The sequence below is a fragment of the Callospermophilus lateralis genome, unplaced genomic scaffold, assembly GCF_048772815.1.
Source record: "Callospermophilus lateralis isolate mCalLat2 unplaced genomic scaffold, mCalLat2.hap1 Scaffold_43, whole genome shotgun sequence".
Lineage (NCBI taxonomy): Eukaryota > Metazoa > Chordata > Mammalia > Rodentia > Sciuridae > Callospermophilus > Callospermophilus lateralis.
Window position 1 is genome coordinate 2,567,671 of NW_027514380.1, and position 17,000 is coordinate 2,584,670.

The following is a 17,000-nucleotide window of genomic DNA, read 5'->3' on the forward strand; positions in this document are numbered from 1 at the left end:
TGAGGGTTTTTTCCTGAGGAGCTGTTTTGTTTATCTTGTGTGGTTCTAAAAATAAAGTTAGTTTCTTTTGACAAGTGGCTCCTGAATTGTGCCCAGCCAGACTGCGGCATTAAGCCACTTTGATAAGCAGGAGAATAAGGAACACACACTTGAGCACACAATCTGATCTCTGCAACCTGAGGCTGGACCAGCAACCTACCCTTCTGGGAAGATAAGTGTTCCTCTCTACTCCTGTTACTGTCTTTCTTGCAGCCACCCTTCCCAAATGGACTTGCTCCATCACAGGAGCAAACTGAGGGAATACAACAGAGAACAGCTGGTGAAGGCTCCAGGAGATGCAAAGCAAAGTGCCCAAACCCATATGCCCTTTCCAGGAAGGAAGGTGGAGAAGAGAGAGGCTGCCCTGCACCACCACTTTGGCTCCTGGAAATATACCACACAAACCTACAAAAGAAAAGGAAGATTTGGTTTTTATGTTTGATGTCAAGAATCTCTAGTCACATAATTGAACCAAAAGTTCCCTCTGGAAACCATCTCAGGATACATTTTACCTTACAGAAGAGGAGAGATGTCACCCTCTGGACCTGCTAAGCCAAACACAGTCTCCAAGTTAAAGAATTTCAGGAGGAATACAGGTCTCCCAGATTCTTTTTCACTGTTTTTCTTACTACAGTAGTCCCCTCATCCACAGTTTCAGTGCTCACTGGTTAAATAAAACTTGAACATATTAATAGGAAATTCCAGAAATAAACAATTCACAAGTTTTATGTTATGCTCCATTCTGAGTATTTTGATGAAATCTCACCATCTCCTTCCATCTCGTTCCAGCAAGACCAGAACATGAAGTATTCCTTTGTATAGTATACCCATGCTGCATGTGCCACCTACCCATTAGTCACTCAGTAACCATATCCATTACAGAATTGATATTGCAGGTGCTTATGTTCAAGTAACCATTAATGGCCCCAAAGTGCAAACTATTAAAGTGTATTATTATTATTATTATTTTACATATTATTATTAATCCTTTACTGTGACTAATCTATAAATTAAAGTATCATAAATATTAATGTACATGGAAATAACCAACCTATATTCAGAGGTTTTCACTTGGGGTTTTAGAACATATCACCCACAGGTTAAGGGGAGTACTATAAAATCATTGTGACTCCTTAACTAAGGAAAATTTTTAGAAAGTAAAAATTTAAAAATGCATTGCTTTAACTTCTGAAATCAGAAAGCTTACAAATGATTGTCAGTCATGTCATGTGTGAGACTGATATAAAACTGCAACCACACGGTTATCCTCTCCATTCACTTGCACGGCTTTTTCCACCCTCTAAGTTTGTTTACATCCTGTCACAAATGGATTTTGGCTCTATGAAGATGTGTATTTTTATTTGTTTTGCTTACTGCCATATTTCCAGGACCCACCACAGTGTCTGGCACATAGTAAGTCTTCAAAAACTACTTATTGAGGGGCTGAATGAAGAAATACTTGCAGCTTCTCTTAAGGGGAACCACTTCCACTTAAGTGACATTCCTCAACATCCTGACTGAAACACAGGATCATCATACTCAACAGATAATTCAAAGCCTAAAAATCATGTGTGTGTGTGTGTGTGTGTGTGTGTGTGTGTGTGTGTTTATTTTTCTCATCCCTCTTTGTCCCTCACTGGAACCTACTAGTTTGGCTATGCTGGTTGTGGCAGCACACAATGGACAATGGGCACTGATATTGCAAGAAGTCAAAAAGAGGCAGGCCATAACATGGTGTAAGCAAAATACAGAAGCATGAATTGGGCCTAAGTCTAAAGCAACCAAAAGGGAGGTGTCAGCACTAGACTGAGAACTCCAAGCCCTCTGCTGAAGTGTCTACACCGACTGAGGATTTAAAATAATTTTCTCATTCCAATATCCTAGACTATGACTCTAATGCCTGGATTTGGATGTTTTGCCATTTCCAATTTCCCAAAATTGATCTTACACAACCAGTCTTTGTATGGCTATCTTCTACCTTGTGCTGAAAATCCTAACACCTTAGGTGACAAAGTATTCTACATTGTGAGTAGTGTTCCAAGACACAGTGAATAAACACATATAAAATATAAATGCCCCTCTTCCAGTATGCATGGCTTTATTTCTGTATCTAGACACATGCTGTTATAAAAGTCTTTCACTGCAGTATTTCATTATGAATAGTCCAATTCACTTTGTTTAATAATAATCCAGAAGCAACCTGGATTTACAATCTGTAAAATTTTTAAAAGACAGATAAACAATGCATAATTTAAAAGTAGAACCATAAAATTATAAACCTTACAATCATGATAACTACTTTTAATATAAGTGAGCAAACAAATTCTTAACAAGTAATTTTGTCTTAAATTGTTAGACCAAAGGTAAATACTAAATTGTATAAGCAACAATAAGTAAGTCATTTTCAATGATCTGCAGGGATGCCTTTTATCTCCATATTTTGAAAATATCCATAATTATATTTACAAGCAGGGGTCACAGCTATATTTTAACATTTTTTTAAAAAAGGAAAAGTAAGTAGGAATACATGTATATTATACTCGTATTAAAAAAGAAGTAATGATAAAAAAACAAAATAAATATAAACTATTACCTATAATGGAACAGAGAATAAATTTAAAGAAACAGAATCAAAGTCAAACCTGTTGGAATATATCATGTTACATGTTATTGTTATTATAAACCCAGATTTCATTGTTAGAGACAAAATAAAAATATAAAAAAATTTTTTGAATTGACATTCTAAGAATTCATGACTTTTCAAATGTATTTCCTTGTTCTGCCTAATGAAAGGGCTTAGAAGCAATGTTGTCCTAAATTTTAAGATCCTAAATGCCAAGAAGCAGAAACACAGGTATTTGTAGTCATATTATTCCTACTTTTCCAATTATTTAAACATTTTATATTTAAAAATGTAAAAAAAGTATATTGGTGGGCTGGGGATGTGGCTCAAGTGGTAGAGCACTCCCCTGGCATGCACAGGGTGCTGGGTTTGATCCTCAGCACCACATAAAAATAAAATAATGATGTTATTTCCACCAAAATCTCAAAATAAATATTAAAAATTCTCTCAATTCTCTCTCTCTCTCTCTCTCTCTCTCTCTCTCTCTCTCTCTCTCTCCTCTCTCTCTCTCTCTCTCTCTCTCTCTCTCTCAAAAAAGGAATGTTGTTCATTGTAATTCTAGTAATGATATTATCTGCAGGTAACAATTGTAAACCCTGGGGCAGGGGTAATGATCTGAAGTCACTGAAGTGGTGCTCAAAGCAGACAGGTCCTAAAAGACATTTGGTTCCTCAAAGAAGGAAACCTCACAAAAATCCAGGTTTTTGTAGCTTTTCCCAGAGCACCTCCCACTGCTCTGACTCCTTTTCTTAATATTGGAGTGGTGGAAAGGCTCTTTTTTTTCTCTTTATCCCCATCTCCTGCTGGTTCACAATTGCCTCAGATTCTATGTATAAGCTTTTCCTTTACTAGGATATTAGTTTCTGTCAACCCACCTCCAAAGTGTAATGAACATATAGCCCTATGTGATTCCCAATCTTAAATAGGATCTTCTGAGTGAGACATTTCCTGACTTCCCAAACTTTATCTGGTTCTGTTAAGATAAAGAAAGCTTATTACAGAAATAAGGAAAATTATTGTAACACATACTTCCTCCTATTTTCTGGTAATAAAGGATGCACCAATTAATTTTAGGAGGTGAATATCTACCAAAATGTTCAATAAAAATGTTTAATCAAATTTAGTTACATTAAGATAAGGTGGTTTCATTATCCTATGATTTGAATTTTCCCACCTACTTTTGAGAAAATGGAATAGACTTTCTGCTATACAAGTGTATAGACTATATGGATTGCATTTGCCTTGAAATGTGGTTACTGCTTGCTACATTGAAGTGTGATGCTTAACATTATGTGTCAACTTGGCTTGAATAAGTCTCAAAATTTTAATGAAATTCCCTTACAGAGGTTGCTATGAAGATTTATTTAGATGTGGCTGATATTTAAATAGATTTTCAGTAAGACAAAATACCTGTCATAATTTGATCCAATCATCTGAAGGCTTTATGAGAAAAGACTGAGTTCTTCTAAAGAAGCATGATTCAGCTGCCAGACTTCCTTTAGATTGAAACTACATCATCATCTCTTTTCTATCCCACAGAAGTGCTCTGCAGATTTTAGAATTATCAATCTCAGCAAATGCCTAAAACTAAAGCTGTATCCCCTCTCCTCCCGCTACCCCTCCTCTCCTCCTCCTCCTCCTCCTCCTCCTCCTCCTCCTCCTCCTCCTTCTTCTTCTTCTTCTTCTTCTTCTTCTTCTTCTTCTTCTTCTTCTTCTCTCTCTCTCTCACACACACACACAAACACACACACACACACACACACACACACACACATGCAAACAATCTATTGAATCTGTTTTACTAATGAACCTTGACTAATACAGAGAGAATAGAGGGAAGTAAGAAAACTAATTTAACAAGTGCATTCATCACTCTTTCTATTAGTTATTTTAATTTCCCAAGAAACCCTAGAAAGTAAGTTTAATTATTATTGTAATTTAAGAGGAGAAAAAAAATGAGTCCCAGAGAAGATAAGAGGTACTTTCCTGTATAATGGGAAGCCATGCAAAGAACCTACAATGACAGTCTTCATGCCTTCTGCTATTCTTAGATTACCTGCCTGTGAGAGACACTGGCTAGGGAAACTTGTATTAGCCAGAGACAGCACTATGCTCCAAAAATAAGAGAGACTCTTTGGATTAGAGAAGGGCAAAAATAAACCTCAGAGTTATTGTTGGTAAGCTGTGATTGTTGCTGTGGTTTTATTAAGCAATAATTTTTTCTGACATTGTGCTGGTTTTCAGAGATTATGAGATAGTCCCCATTTTAAAAATAAAACACAAAAATATATTTCTTCATTCCATTAGTGAGCTGAGAATGGTTTTTATTTTCTTTCAAGTTTTTTGCCCAATTTTCTTGATGCAGCCCCCACATTTGTAAGTTTCACTGAGGCTAGACTAAGACAAACCTTTTTCCTTCAAATGGAGCATGTGTTTCTATTTCAAAGTCTGTGGCCCACGTGTACCTTGGGTAAGAACAATGAATGGAAGAGTTGCCAAAATTATAGTATCCTAGGGGAAAAGCAATGTAGACTAATTGTACTCTCTAAAGAGTAAAATAAAGAATAGGCTTCTTTGCTCAAAGCCAAAATTATTTCTATATATATCTAGTATTTAAAAGTTCCCAAGAAGCATTCCAAATTTATTCTTAGGACTATCGAATGTGATGGCTTTAAGGCACCACACTAGAGGTAGAAATGAGTTTGAGTGGATGACATCTTTTTAAATAGAGAGAAAGAGTTTTCTGATGTTAATATAAATGTAAACTTTGATTGATTTTTTTGGAAACCTCTCAAAATATTTTAGATGAAAACATGAGTCAGTTAAAATATGATAATTAAATCAAATCTTTTGTACATATTTTGTCACTATATTTTTATTTTGGAACTGGTTTAAAGACTGAACTTAAATTTTATAGCAATGAGTTATCAATTTATTATTTCTGCTGTTTTTTTCTCTTTTGTATTGATCACTAGTAAAACACAAGCTTGCAAGAAGAAATGTCAATATTTCAGACTAAGCAGAATGGAGGCTACCCCCTAACTTTTCTGACCTTAAATTCAGAAGAAAAATATTGATAGGAGATATAGAAATCAAAAGCGAAAAAAGAAAAAGAAAATTAGCTCAACTGGGCTTAAAATCTGAGAGTAGTATTTAGAGCTAAGAAATAAATTCGAGTGAAATGCATCTTAGAATAAAAGCAAAACCAAAATTCCAGTGAAGAAACCAAACCATATATGTAAGATGGAAAGAGTAAGACAATTCATTGGAAAAGCTAAAATTCTAGTGGAAATGAGATTAGAAAGAAAAAGAAGATGCAAAATGGATGAAAATGAAAAGAGAAGATCTGTGAGATCTGAATGCTGTGAGAGTTTCATTTAGCAGGGCAGAGGCTCCTCCATTGCCTTCAGGTTGGATGAGTCCCCAGGCCTTTCTAACGAAAGAGTCGCAGATGAGTCCCCACACCTTTCTAACGAAAGAGTCGCATATTGTGATTTCCTCATTTCTCTCTAATGATGACGCTTTCAAAAAGTTCCTCCTTAGCTCTGATATTTGGAACTTTTTCCCACTCACCAAAACTCAAAATAATTATTAATCGGAGAAACTGTTTTTTTTTTTTTTTTTTATGAAAACAAATGCTGCTCTTTGATGATTTTCTCTATTCATGTTAGTTTTAATGTTTTTACAACTTATTGGTGTCTTTCCCCTTACTAAACATGACTATTTTGTTTTAATTAATTTTAGCATTTACATGAAAGAATACTTTGTATAGATTCATTTATTCAGTGTTTTGACCTTAATAACACTCTCTGGGAATAAAGTTATTTTCCATTATTTTGTTATTGTTGTTGTTTTTCCAAATGAAATTATGCTCTTTTTATGCATGGTATTATATTTGAAGAATGCTAATGCAATAATGAAGCCATACTCAAGCTAATTCATAGCCAAAAATGTTGTTTAAGCACCCACCAATATTGTGACTCTCTTTTAAGCTACATTTTTATGCACTTCCTTTTGTTTGCTGTTATTTCTAGGGTCTTGAATTTCCAACTAGACTATTAAATCCTCCATGATAACAACAGTATTTTAATGCTTTTATGACCTCCATTGATATTGGTATAGTGCTCAGTAAAATGTGCATTTGAATGAGTGTGTGTTGAATTGATACAGTTCTTAAACATGCATATAATTGAGTCATGTGACATCTCTGAGTTGCCAAGTTTTTGAGTTAAAAGGCACTTAAATTAAAGTAGCTAGCTTCCTTAAAATTGATAAGATTTTTCTAAAATCTCATCATTCCTAATTCAATTTGTTAAAAAAGATGCATATTTCAAGAGCCAACAATTTTAGAATATCACTTATTCAATTGCATTTTTGCTATTTAACTTTAGAAATCTTAAATAAATCTTATTTAGTATACATCTTTTCTTTTTGGCAAAGAATATACTTAAAGAATTAGAACTACATACATCCATTTTTGGCAAGAATTCTTACTATATTGGCAAGGTTCAGTTGTTTCTTTTAAGATATTTGTATTTCTTAAAAGCTTCACAACAAACAATAACAATATGTGAATTATGTGAAACTGAAGTTCATTCTGTATGTTGTGTATAGATTTATCTTCTCATATACTAAAATATTTGCTGTCCTAAACACATTGTACTGGCTCTGGTGCAATATAAAAGCCTTTGGTAGCTCTCAGTTTTCCTAAACATTTTTTTAAAGTTTTTTTTTTTTGGTGGTTGATCTAGCTCAGAATTCTTTTTGTGTGTGTGAAAGTTCTTGACTTAGAATTTAAAAAAAGTGTAAGAATTATAAAAATTTTCAGATCCATGTTGTCTTAGAGATTTATTGGTTAAAAATTAACTTTTTAGTACTCAAAGCTACTCTTTTTTTAATATATAATTTGTAAGTGTACATTGACAGAACACAATGCCTTTATTTTTATGTGGTGCTGAGGATCGAACTCAGGTTCCACCCACACTAGGTGAGCAAATCCCAGCCCTCAAAGTTACTTTTTTTGTGAAGTTGCCTGTGTGCTTCTCTCTTTCTCTCCTTCCCTCACTGAATCTTGATTTCTATGTTATCTATTTGTCAAAGCCATCAGACTTCCATCTGTTTAATAAAAATAGTGTAAATGAAACATTAGTTTTGTTATAATTAGTTGGTACCTTAATAATTTTAAAGAATTTTTTATCAATTTCTTTTGGTATTTATGCTTGTAAGAAAAAATTAACATTGACATTCATACAAATTCTATTAACATTCTGTAAATGGTGAATCCACATAATAAAAAATTTGTGTTCACTTTTATGTGCAAAATACAATACTTAAACAATTTAGGGTAGTTTTTCAGGGCTATTCTGTAAATTATCATCCAGGAGATGAGGCCTGAACATATTTTGAAGCAACTGTGTTCAGGGAAGTGAAAATATAATATACTGGAATTATGTGAAGAGGGTAAAGAGATCAAGAAAGGTCAGATCTGTCATTATTTAGAGTTAGACTTCATCCTTTAGTTGGTATAGAATTGTAAAAAAAATAAAAAATAAAAAAATTGAAAATTGAACAAGACAGTATGTTAAATTGAAAATTGAACAGGACAGTATGTGATATGTATTGGAAGATAATAAGAAAGATAATTCTTTTTGTTCTTTTTAGACAATTTCTAGGGTGGCTCATGGGCCTCAGGAGGAGAGATCAGAGTAAGGTGGAATTATATCACTTATTAAAAAGAAATAAGAACTCAAGAGAGAAGGAAGGAGTTTAAATTTACCTAATAAAATACCTTCCTTAGCCTTTTTTTGACAACAGTTAAGTAATGTGCAGATGAGTGACAAGATGTAGAGCAAGGCACATCTCCCACACCAGCCACATGAACACCCAATAATCATCACACTTATGAACCAAAAGTATATTTATTCTATTTTTATGTTATAATAAAGATTGTTGTCATGATGAAATAAATGATTAAAGTTTAATGCTTTTTTATATAGGTCATAAAATCCATGCAATTATATCTTGGTTAGTATAACAAATTGAATCATATCATAATTTTAATCATAATCATATCATAACTTCATGATATACAAAGAAATTGGATGTCAGGAAAATAACTAAAAGAATGGTCTGAATACTTCTTTTCTGCTATTTTTTCCATTTTTTCTGAACCTTTCATTCTGTTATAATTCAGTTATCAATTTCATTTATCAATGGACATGTATGAAGTTCTAACATATATTTCAAACTAAATGTACTTGAAAAGTTCACTTGAAGTATGCACTTTAGTGTAAAACAGGAAGTTATATAAACTTATCTATGTCCTTCTTGATTCTGACCATCCTTATTGCTATTCTCCTTTCAGTACTCAGAATCAAACTAAATATCTCTGCTCAGTCTTTGTCAGTGCCAGATTTAGTATTTGTGCCATTTAGTATTTATGCCCTATCAAGTTTCTTAACCTTTTTGAGGCCATAGATTCCTTCTATAAATTCTGCTTAAAATATTTACATCATAAAATAGTTTTGAGACTTAGATAAAATAAAAAATTATTTAGAATATATAGTGCCTCAAAGAGATGCTAACACTATATGTCAATAATATCTTGGTGTATCTTTAATATTACTTGTTTGCATTTTAAATCCTATCAGAAATATGTTTTAAAATTTATTTTTATAAAATAGAAAAAAATCTAGCACTGACAAAGATTGAGCATAGAAAAATTTTAATAAATTTGAAATTTTTAATAAGAATTTCTGTGTTATCATCATAGGTTTTTTTTTCTCTATATGGTTTACCTTATCAAATTAAACAGTTAAAATTGATATTTCTAAATATGAAATTAAAACCAACTGTGGCTCTACAGTGATCTTTAAAGAATATTATAATTAATGATGTTCTTATTAAGATAGTATGTCCAGATATCTATGCTAATTTTCGATTTTGAAAGCCAAGGTAAAGAGCACATGCATTAAATTTGACATTAGGATAGGATAATTTTTCATCAGCTTGCCCTTGTTTTAAATAAACTAATCCCCTCCCACTGTGGCAAAAGATGTGTAGAATTTATTCATACTTTACTCTTCAAAAAGTTCTTAAGAGTAAAGGAAATGTCATTTAATATTTTATGACATATCAGTTGAGGAAAAACTATGTGAATTCTCCTTTAACATCTAGATGAATTTTCCCTCTCCTTGCATCCCCTCAATATGTGGAAGAGCTAATTAATGTGTGGAGCATTACAGAGTATTGTATGGATTGCTGCAATTAAGTGCACATCTCCAAGCAACATAGAGCCATTATGCAAAACCATTGTGAACAGATGATACATTAAGCAGCACAGCTCTGCTGTGTATCTAGTCCTTGATACTGAGAAATACTGCACTTGAGATGGAATATGCAAATAGAAAATTCACACAAGATCAGAGTGAGAAGGCCAAAATGCCACCCTTTGTTGGTTTCAAAATGAGAAATCCATTTCTGCTGCATAATCAAGTTAAAATAGAAATAGAAATCCGTCAAAAAAATTCAGATATTTCTCCTCCTTTTTGCTTCTTTGTAAAATAATTCCTTGACATTTGCCACTAGAGATAAATAGAAGAATTATTTTCACTGTGTATTATTCCTCTGGGGTGATTTTATACTTTTATTAATTTCCTAACATTTTCCCTCTTATATTTACTCTAATGAGAGAAAATGGTGATGAACCATTACTCAAGAAGTCATCCATGATCATTGCTTTATTTCTGCTTTCCCACTCTCTGAGTTACCTTGAGAAAGAGTCTTTTCATTCTTTTCTTTCTCCATCTTAAGTACAACAATAATAATAAACAAATAAATGTATATACTTTATTTTCCTAATAGGATAAAATGATTAATAAATGGTGAAATGATTTTTATTTAGGTAAATAAATTTGTAGTTGTTTCTCTTTTGTGTTCATCTCAGGTGCACAGGGGTCATCTCATGAATTTCTGCATTTTGTCTCATGCTATTCTCCTAACTCACCTTTTTCTTATCCTTCATCCCTAATGCCCACTTCTCTGTTTATGCAGATTTCTAATGAGTTTTATGTATGTACTTGGATAAATATAAATGTGTCTCACTAAATAAGTCTACTGTGCTTAATTCATATAGCTATAATTCAATTTTATACATTTGAAATTGTACAAATCCAGTATAATTATCTTAACATTGTCTCCAACTTCTCCTGATTATCTCTAATTCTGGCATTTCTGTGAACAATGCCAAAATAAAGCAATCATGTCTATGTTTTTTTCCAAACTTTTTCAAGAATTGCTCTAAACTTAAATCTATGAGTAAAATAACTGGAACAAAGGATATATTACATTTAACTTCATTTATAGTCAGAATAATTCAATGATCTAAATTTTCATTTAAGTATTAATTTTGTATACATAAATTTAGAGTATTCATATATTTAAAGATTTTCTGAGCAAGATGTAGATACTATTTATTTTATGTCTTGAGATATATGGATCTCTCTTTTTTAATTTTAAGAGAAAAAATTAGATTCAGAGAAAAATTGAGGGAAGTTACAGAGACTTTTTATATACTCCTTGCCCCACATGAGCAGAGCTGCCTCAAGTTAACATTCTGTGCCACTAATAATATATTAATATTTGTTATGAGTGTGTGTGTTATAGTCCTTGAAATTATACTGATATAATCAATATCCAAAATAGATAGTTTTTCTATCTAAATAGATAGTTTCTCAATATCCAAAATAGATAGATTTTCTTTTTAACCTGGCAGATTTTTATTTTTAATATTTAAATGTTTGAATTATTAAATAGTTAGCCATATTCTTTTATTTCCTTTTATCTCTCTAATGTGATGGATTAGACTGTAAGGCTTCTTGATATTGAACCATGTTTGCATTGTTGGGATAATGCCCAATTAATTATGTATTTTTTTCTTTAAAAAATAACCTTTTCCTATTCTGGTGAAGGAGACATAACACAAAATTTCCTCTTGTGATTACTATGAAGCATACCGTTCTGTGGCACCCAACTAACACCACCATGCCATGTATTGTTTTGTAGTACATCATTAAATTTTCTTGTCAGGATTTTGTATCTAAAACCAGAAATGAGGAAAAATGAGACCATAATTTCATTGACTTGAATTCTTGCTCACTGATTTGGGAACCCAGGTTTCCCAGCCTTCTAAATAAGCTGGCAGCTTTCACTCTGTTTGCTAGAAATCCTTGCATGGGAGCGAAAGCAAGTTTCCTCCAGGCGCATGAAGAATCACCTATAAAACCTCCCTGCTGGTGTCTCTGTGACATTTTTGGGTGCATTTGAGTGTAAATATTTTATGGTTACTTTTTGTCTGTGCTAGGCAAGCACTCTACTGCTGAGCACACCATTCTTTTAAATATAACCCAATGGCACTCTTCAGTCCCCTGCCTGGCCCCTCTGCCAGGCCCTTTCTCTGATTCACCTCTTCTGCAGCTCCTGGTTGTGTTCTTCTAACTGATACTGGAGCCGCTTTCTCTGCTGCTCCAGGGGCAAGTGGCTAAAATCCTCTGAAGCCACAGTCTGCAAAGGAAAGAGAGGGTTGAGTCTGGGATTCTGAAGCTGAAGCTTCCAGGCGCTGCACACTCCTGAAGATTCAAGTCCACCTTCCTCCCCTTCCAAATATCTTGGGAGCAAGGTCATAGACAGAGTGAAGAAGGAGTGGGACCCAGCTGGCTGCAGGAAGCAAGCCTACGGTCCACCACATTGCTGATGGGAGGGCCAGTGCCATCCCTCCTCCCACAGTCCTCACTTACCCCCATGGCCTCCTGGAAGAATCTGGAAGGATGATAGCCACAGATTGACTGACTTACTGATCTCACTCAATAATACCAAGGGATCATAGACATAGCTGGTAAGGGAACCCATTAAGCAAGGCCAAGGACATGACACCCTCTAGGGGGAAGAGGGTTGGGGGAGCGTGACTACCAGCTGGGTCCAGGAGGGGACAGGCAAGCAGGAGGAAAGGGCAGAAAATGAAGATGGACAGAAGGATGAACATAAGTATGGATGCAGAGAAGCAAAAGCAAAAAAGAAATAAAAAATAGTAATAATATCCCAAATCAAGATGCATAATCACACAGAAAATACATGTAAGGGCAACACAAAATCTGATAGGTAACAAGGAGGATATTAGACTCAGAGAAAGAGGTCACACCTCTCTCTACCCCATCTCCTACATCCCTTGACTATTAGGTCTAGGCGCTGGAACAGGGATGCTATAGTCCACTGGGCTTTCTGGACTCAGTTTAGAAGGAGGTACAGGAGGCATTTGCATGAAGAAAGTCTTCAGACATAGGCCAAAGTGGCATGCCACTCATAGAGGGCTGTGGAAGGCTGGAAAGGTCAGGGGTTACAGCTTAGGAGGAGAGGGCTGAAGACCAGAATGGCTGGTGCCAGTGGGAGGTGTCTAAGGCATACTAGGGAGTCAGGAGCTGTCCAAGATATAAACCAGTGGTGTTAGGGTTTACATCTGATGCTGAAAACACACAAACAAACAAAGAATACCAAAACTATAGAGCATAAGGATCCATCAGATGGATAAGGATCTGGGGTTAGGGGCACTCCTAGAAGACAGGAACACAAACTGTCAGTCCAGCATGAATTTCACCAGCAGATCTTCTCCCAGCCTCCCGAGCATCAGCAGACAGATGCCACAGGACAACATCCTGCCCTCCTCAGTCTCAGGGGACTCCCAGGCCAATGTGCTGCTGACTTGTCTTCCTTCCCTCCAGCCCAGAAATGTAGCAAAGAGGAAAAGTATGGCCCAGGACTCAGCATTCCTGTGGCTGGGCTCAACTCATTAGGGCCTCAGCTGTCCCCACTCACTGTCTTCTCACACAACATTCTGGGCCCCCACCTTGCTCTTCTTGCCAAAAGGCCAGCGCTTGGCACAACTATGGCCAGGGCCCTGGAACTTAGGCTCTCCATCTGAGCAGGTGTCCAGGCCATTTTCTGAGTGTGCACAGATCACAGGCTGGCTGAAATCCTCAAATTCCACATCACCAGGGCGGGCATAACCTGACTTGTGCACTTCTATGAGAATCTGGGTGTCCTGGGGGAAGGAACAGTGGGTGGGCAGTCAGGGGCAAGGCCCTACCTAGTTTGGGAGATTCCCACAGTGCCCACTCATTGGCCTACTCAGGCACCCACTTTCTTGGCATCCACAGCTTAAGCAGCCACCTTCATTTCCTCAAAGCACTTGATAATGATGAGTAACACCTGCAGTTTCATCTCTGACAGCAGCCAGTACCCTGATTTACTGATCTCACTGAAGGTGGCTCTATACTCTTCCTTGACCTGCAATTTCTGTGGGGACAGGGAAAAGGCATGAAACACATGGGTGGAGGCAGATCAGGTATAAAGCATTCTGCAAATATGATGGTGCCCTAACTGTCAGCACTAGCTCCTGCCCAGTGTGGTGGGGAAGACACACTCCTGTAGGCGGAGCTGCAACACAGGGCTGGGGGTTGAAAATGAGTTATATAAGAACTGTAAATTTCTTCAGGTCAATTTGGTATCACTTGTGTTTTGACACAAAGTTATGGAGTATATCTTGTTTCCAATGTTTATTTAGTATAAGTGATTTCAGATCTGTATGTACTTTTTTGGTAAATTATTTTATTGAAATTATTATTTGAAATAATAATTTTTTTTTCATTGAAATAAAAATTTACAAAGAATAGGTAACTATCCCCAAGGAGTTTATTGGTTAAAAATATCAACTATTTGGCTATTTTATCTGCACATAATTAGTGGAAGTTTTAGTTGTTTCATACTGATTGGACTGAAATAAATTTGAATATATATTTAAGATAAATATGAACTCTGATAAATTTTAAGTTATTCACTTCATAAATTATATTTTTGGAAAAAACCTCATGGTACTTTTAGTTGAAGAAAGTAAATGTCTTATCTGGAGCTTGGCCCCAAACAAAGAAAGGCACTTTGATTTATTTCACTGAGTGGGCTTTGATATGTTTTCTTTCCATTGGTAGTGTGTCCCATTACTAGGCACAGCTAAATTCTAGAATCACACATTTCAGGAACAAGGAAACCATAAGCAAATGTGGACATGTTTAGGTAGGTTGAAAGAAAAATCATGTCCTGTGATGTAGAAGAAACAAGTGATCATATCTTTTTTTCAGGTATAGTGATCAAAATATGTTCAAACTAACAGGACTTCTCTCCCTGTAATGATATCCTATTAGATGCTGATGAGTACCAAAAGCATAGAAACATGTGATAGGGAGACTCTCTTGATGTTATTGGCCCATGGTTATAGCTTAATTTGAATCAACCAATGTTCAGTCTTAAGTCATTTTATCAGAGGGAAGATTCAACTTTTACTAACCCAGATAGCATCCAAAGACATAGCTTTTTCCTCATATATAAGTAGAGCCATATTTGGGGCATACAATGGAAGAAATATATCAAAAGTGATAAAAAAAGTACAGTGTTGCTGGCAACTCTAATGGGTTTGGATAAAAGTTTATGTTCACATCTTGTCAATGGTGGTACTCTTTCCTTGGTTGTCCAAATTGACCTTGAACAAACTCCTTATTGTATATATATTTGAGATAAATATGAACTCTGATAAATTTGAAGTTAATCACTTCATAAATTATATTTGTGGAATAAACCTCATGGTACTTTTAGTTGAGGAAAGTAAATGTCTTATCTGGAGCTTGGCCCCAAACAAAGAAAGGCACCTTGAGTTATTCATTCTCAGCAAATAACATTTCTTTCCATACCTTTATTCATCCACTATATAGCTATTGTAAATCAGTGAAACTATTTTGCAGTAAATTCAGAAGATACGAATATCCTCTTCTAACCAGTTCTCTATCTCAATTTCTTTAGGAATAACGAGCAGCACCTATGTTCCCAATGGAACCTGGAGGAAATTAACAATAATGTTGAGGAAATAGGTCCTCCATATGATTAGATTGGTTTTATATCCATCAATCAATCATTCAATAAATGTTTTGAACACTAACCAGCATTGTGTTCCACAGATACATGGTGATGTATCTGTGGAAAACAAACAGACAAACATTGTTTTTTTTAAATTCTTGTCTTTCTTTATAAAATTTACATTGTTGTTAGGATAAATAAACCAAGTTATTGTTGCTTAGCATAGTTATATTCTTCAGCTATTATTTTCACTATACTTAGTATTCCAAAATAATGATAGTTATGTCATTAAATAATGGCTAATTAACAAGATTTTAAATTGGTACATTTCTGGGAAGCCCCTTGGAATATAAAACAATAAACAAACAGAGGTCCAGTATTCCCATTTGACAAGACACAATTATTTGCCTTAATTAAATTAATATTTTCAGAATTATTGTGGGGATAAATTTGTTAAACTGGTGCTTCAAAGAATTTCAGGTTTCTTGTAGTTCTTGTAAAATCAATTCTTTTATATTATTCGGGGAATGGAAGCAAGTGCAAGTTTAGAATTTTATTTTTGTCAGGGTAACCAATTTTTGAAAAGCTAAGCTTGGTTTCTTTCTTCTGACTTATAAAATAAGAGTCAAGAATTATCTTCCCAAAAGAGTATAAAATACTAAATATCAATATTTACCTCCAACTCGTAGATTTGGGCAAATAATAATTTGAAAAATTAAAGAAACTTGTTTAATGTAATGAACTCAGGGGTGTGCTTCTACTGAACTACTCCTCAGCCCTTTTTGTTTTGTGAGACAGGGCCTCACTAAATTGTCCAAGTTGTCTTGGAGCATACAATCTTCCCACTGAGACTCTGGAGTCACTGAGATTACAGGCCAGCATGATAGTATATGGAGCTTACATGGAGCTTATGGAAAGGTAAGAATAATGCATATGTGTGTATCTTATACATAAATATATGCTTAGTCTGAAATATATCTGTGTGCATAAACTGTGTGTGTGTATGTATATATTATGGTAGTGCTAGGTGCTCTGAAGTCAGTGAAGGGCTATAATGCAGTGGGCAGGGATGGCTTCCCTGATAAGGTAACAAAGGAACAAAACATAAAAGTGAGAAAAGGGACCATTTGAATAGATGTACAAAGATAATAAAAGCAGCAGAAACTCCCTCACAAAATCAGACACACTGACTTATCAACTTGGAGTTATAGGACTGAAATCTACATTAAACCCAGGGAGAAAAAATCCCAAGTTAAGAATATTATATATAAGATTGACCAAATTATGGGCATGCACAGATGTGGCATAATGAATCCTATGATTATGTATATTTACAATATACCAATTTTTAAAAGTTATAATCTAAGTTGAGTGTGGTGGTGAA

General features: G+C 34.8%; 1 pseudogene; it reads right to left on the reverse strand.

Annotated features, from left to right (window-relative positions):
- Nucleotides 1–8,470: 8,470 nt before the first annotated feature.
- On the reverse strand, nucleotides 8,471–8,578 carry LOC143389099 (small nucleolar RNA U13; annotated as a pseudogene).
- Nucleotides 8,579–17,000: the final 8,422 nt, after the last annotated feature.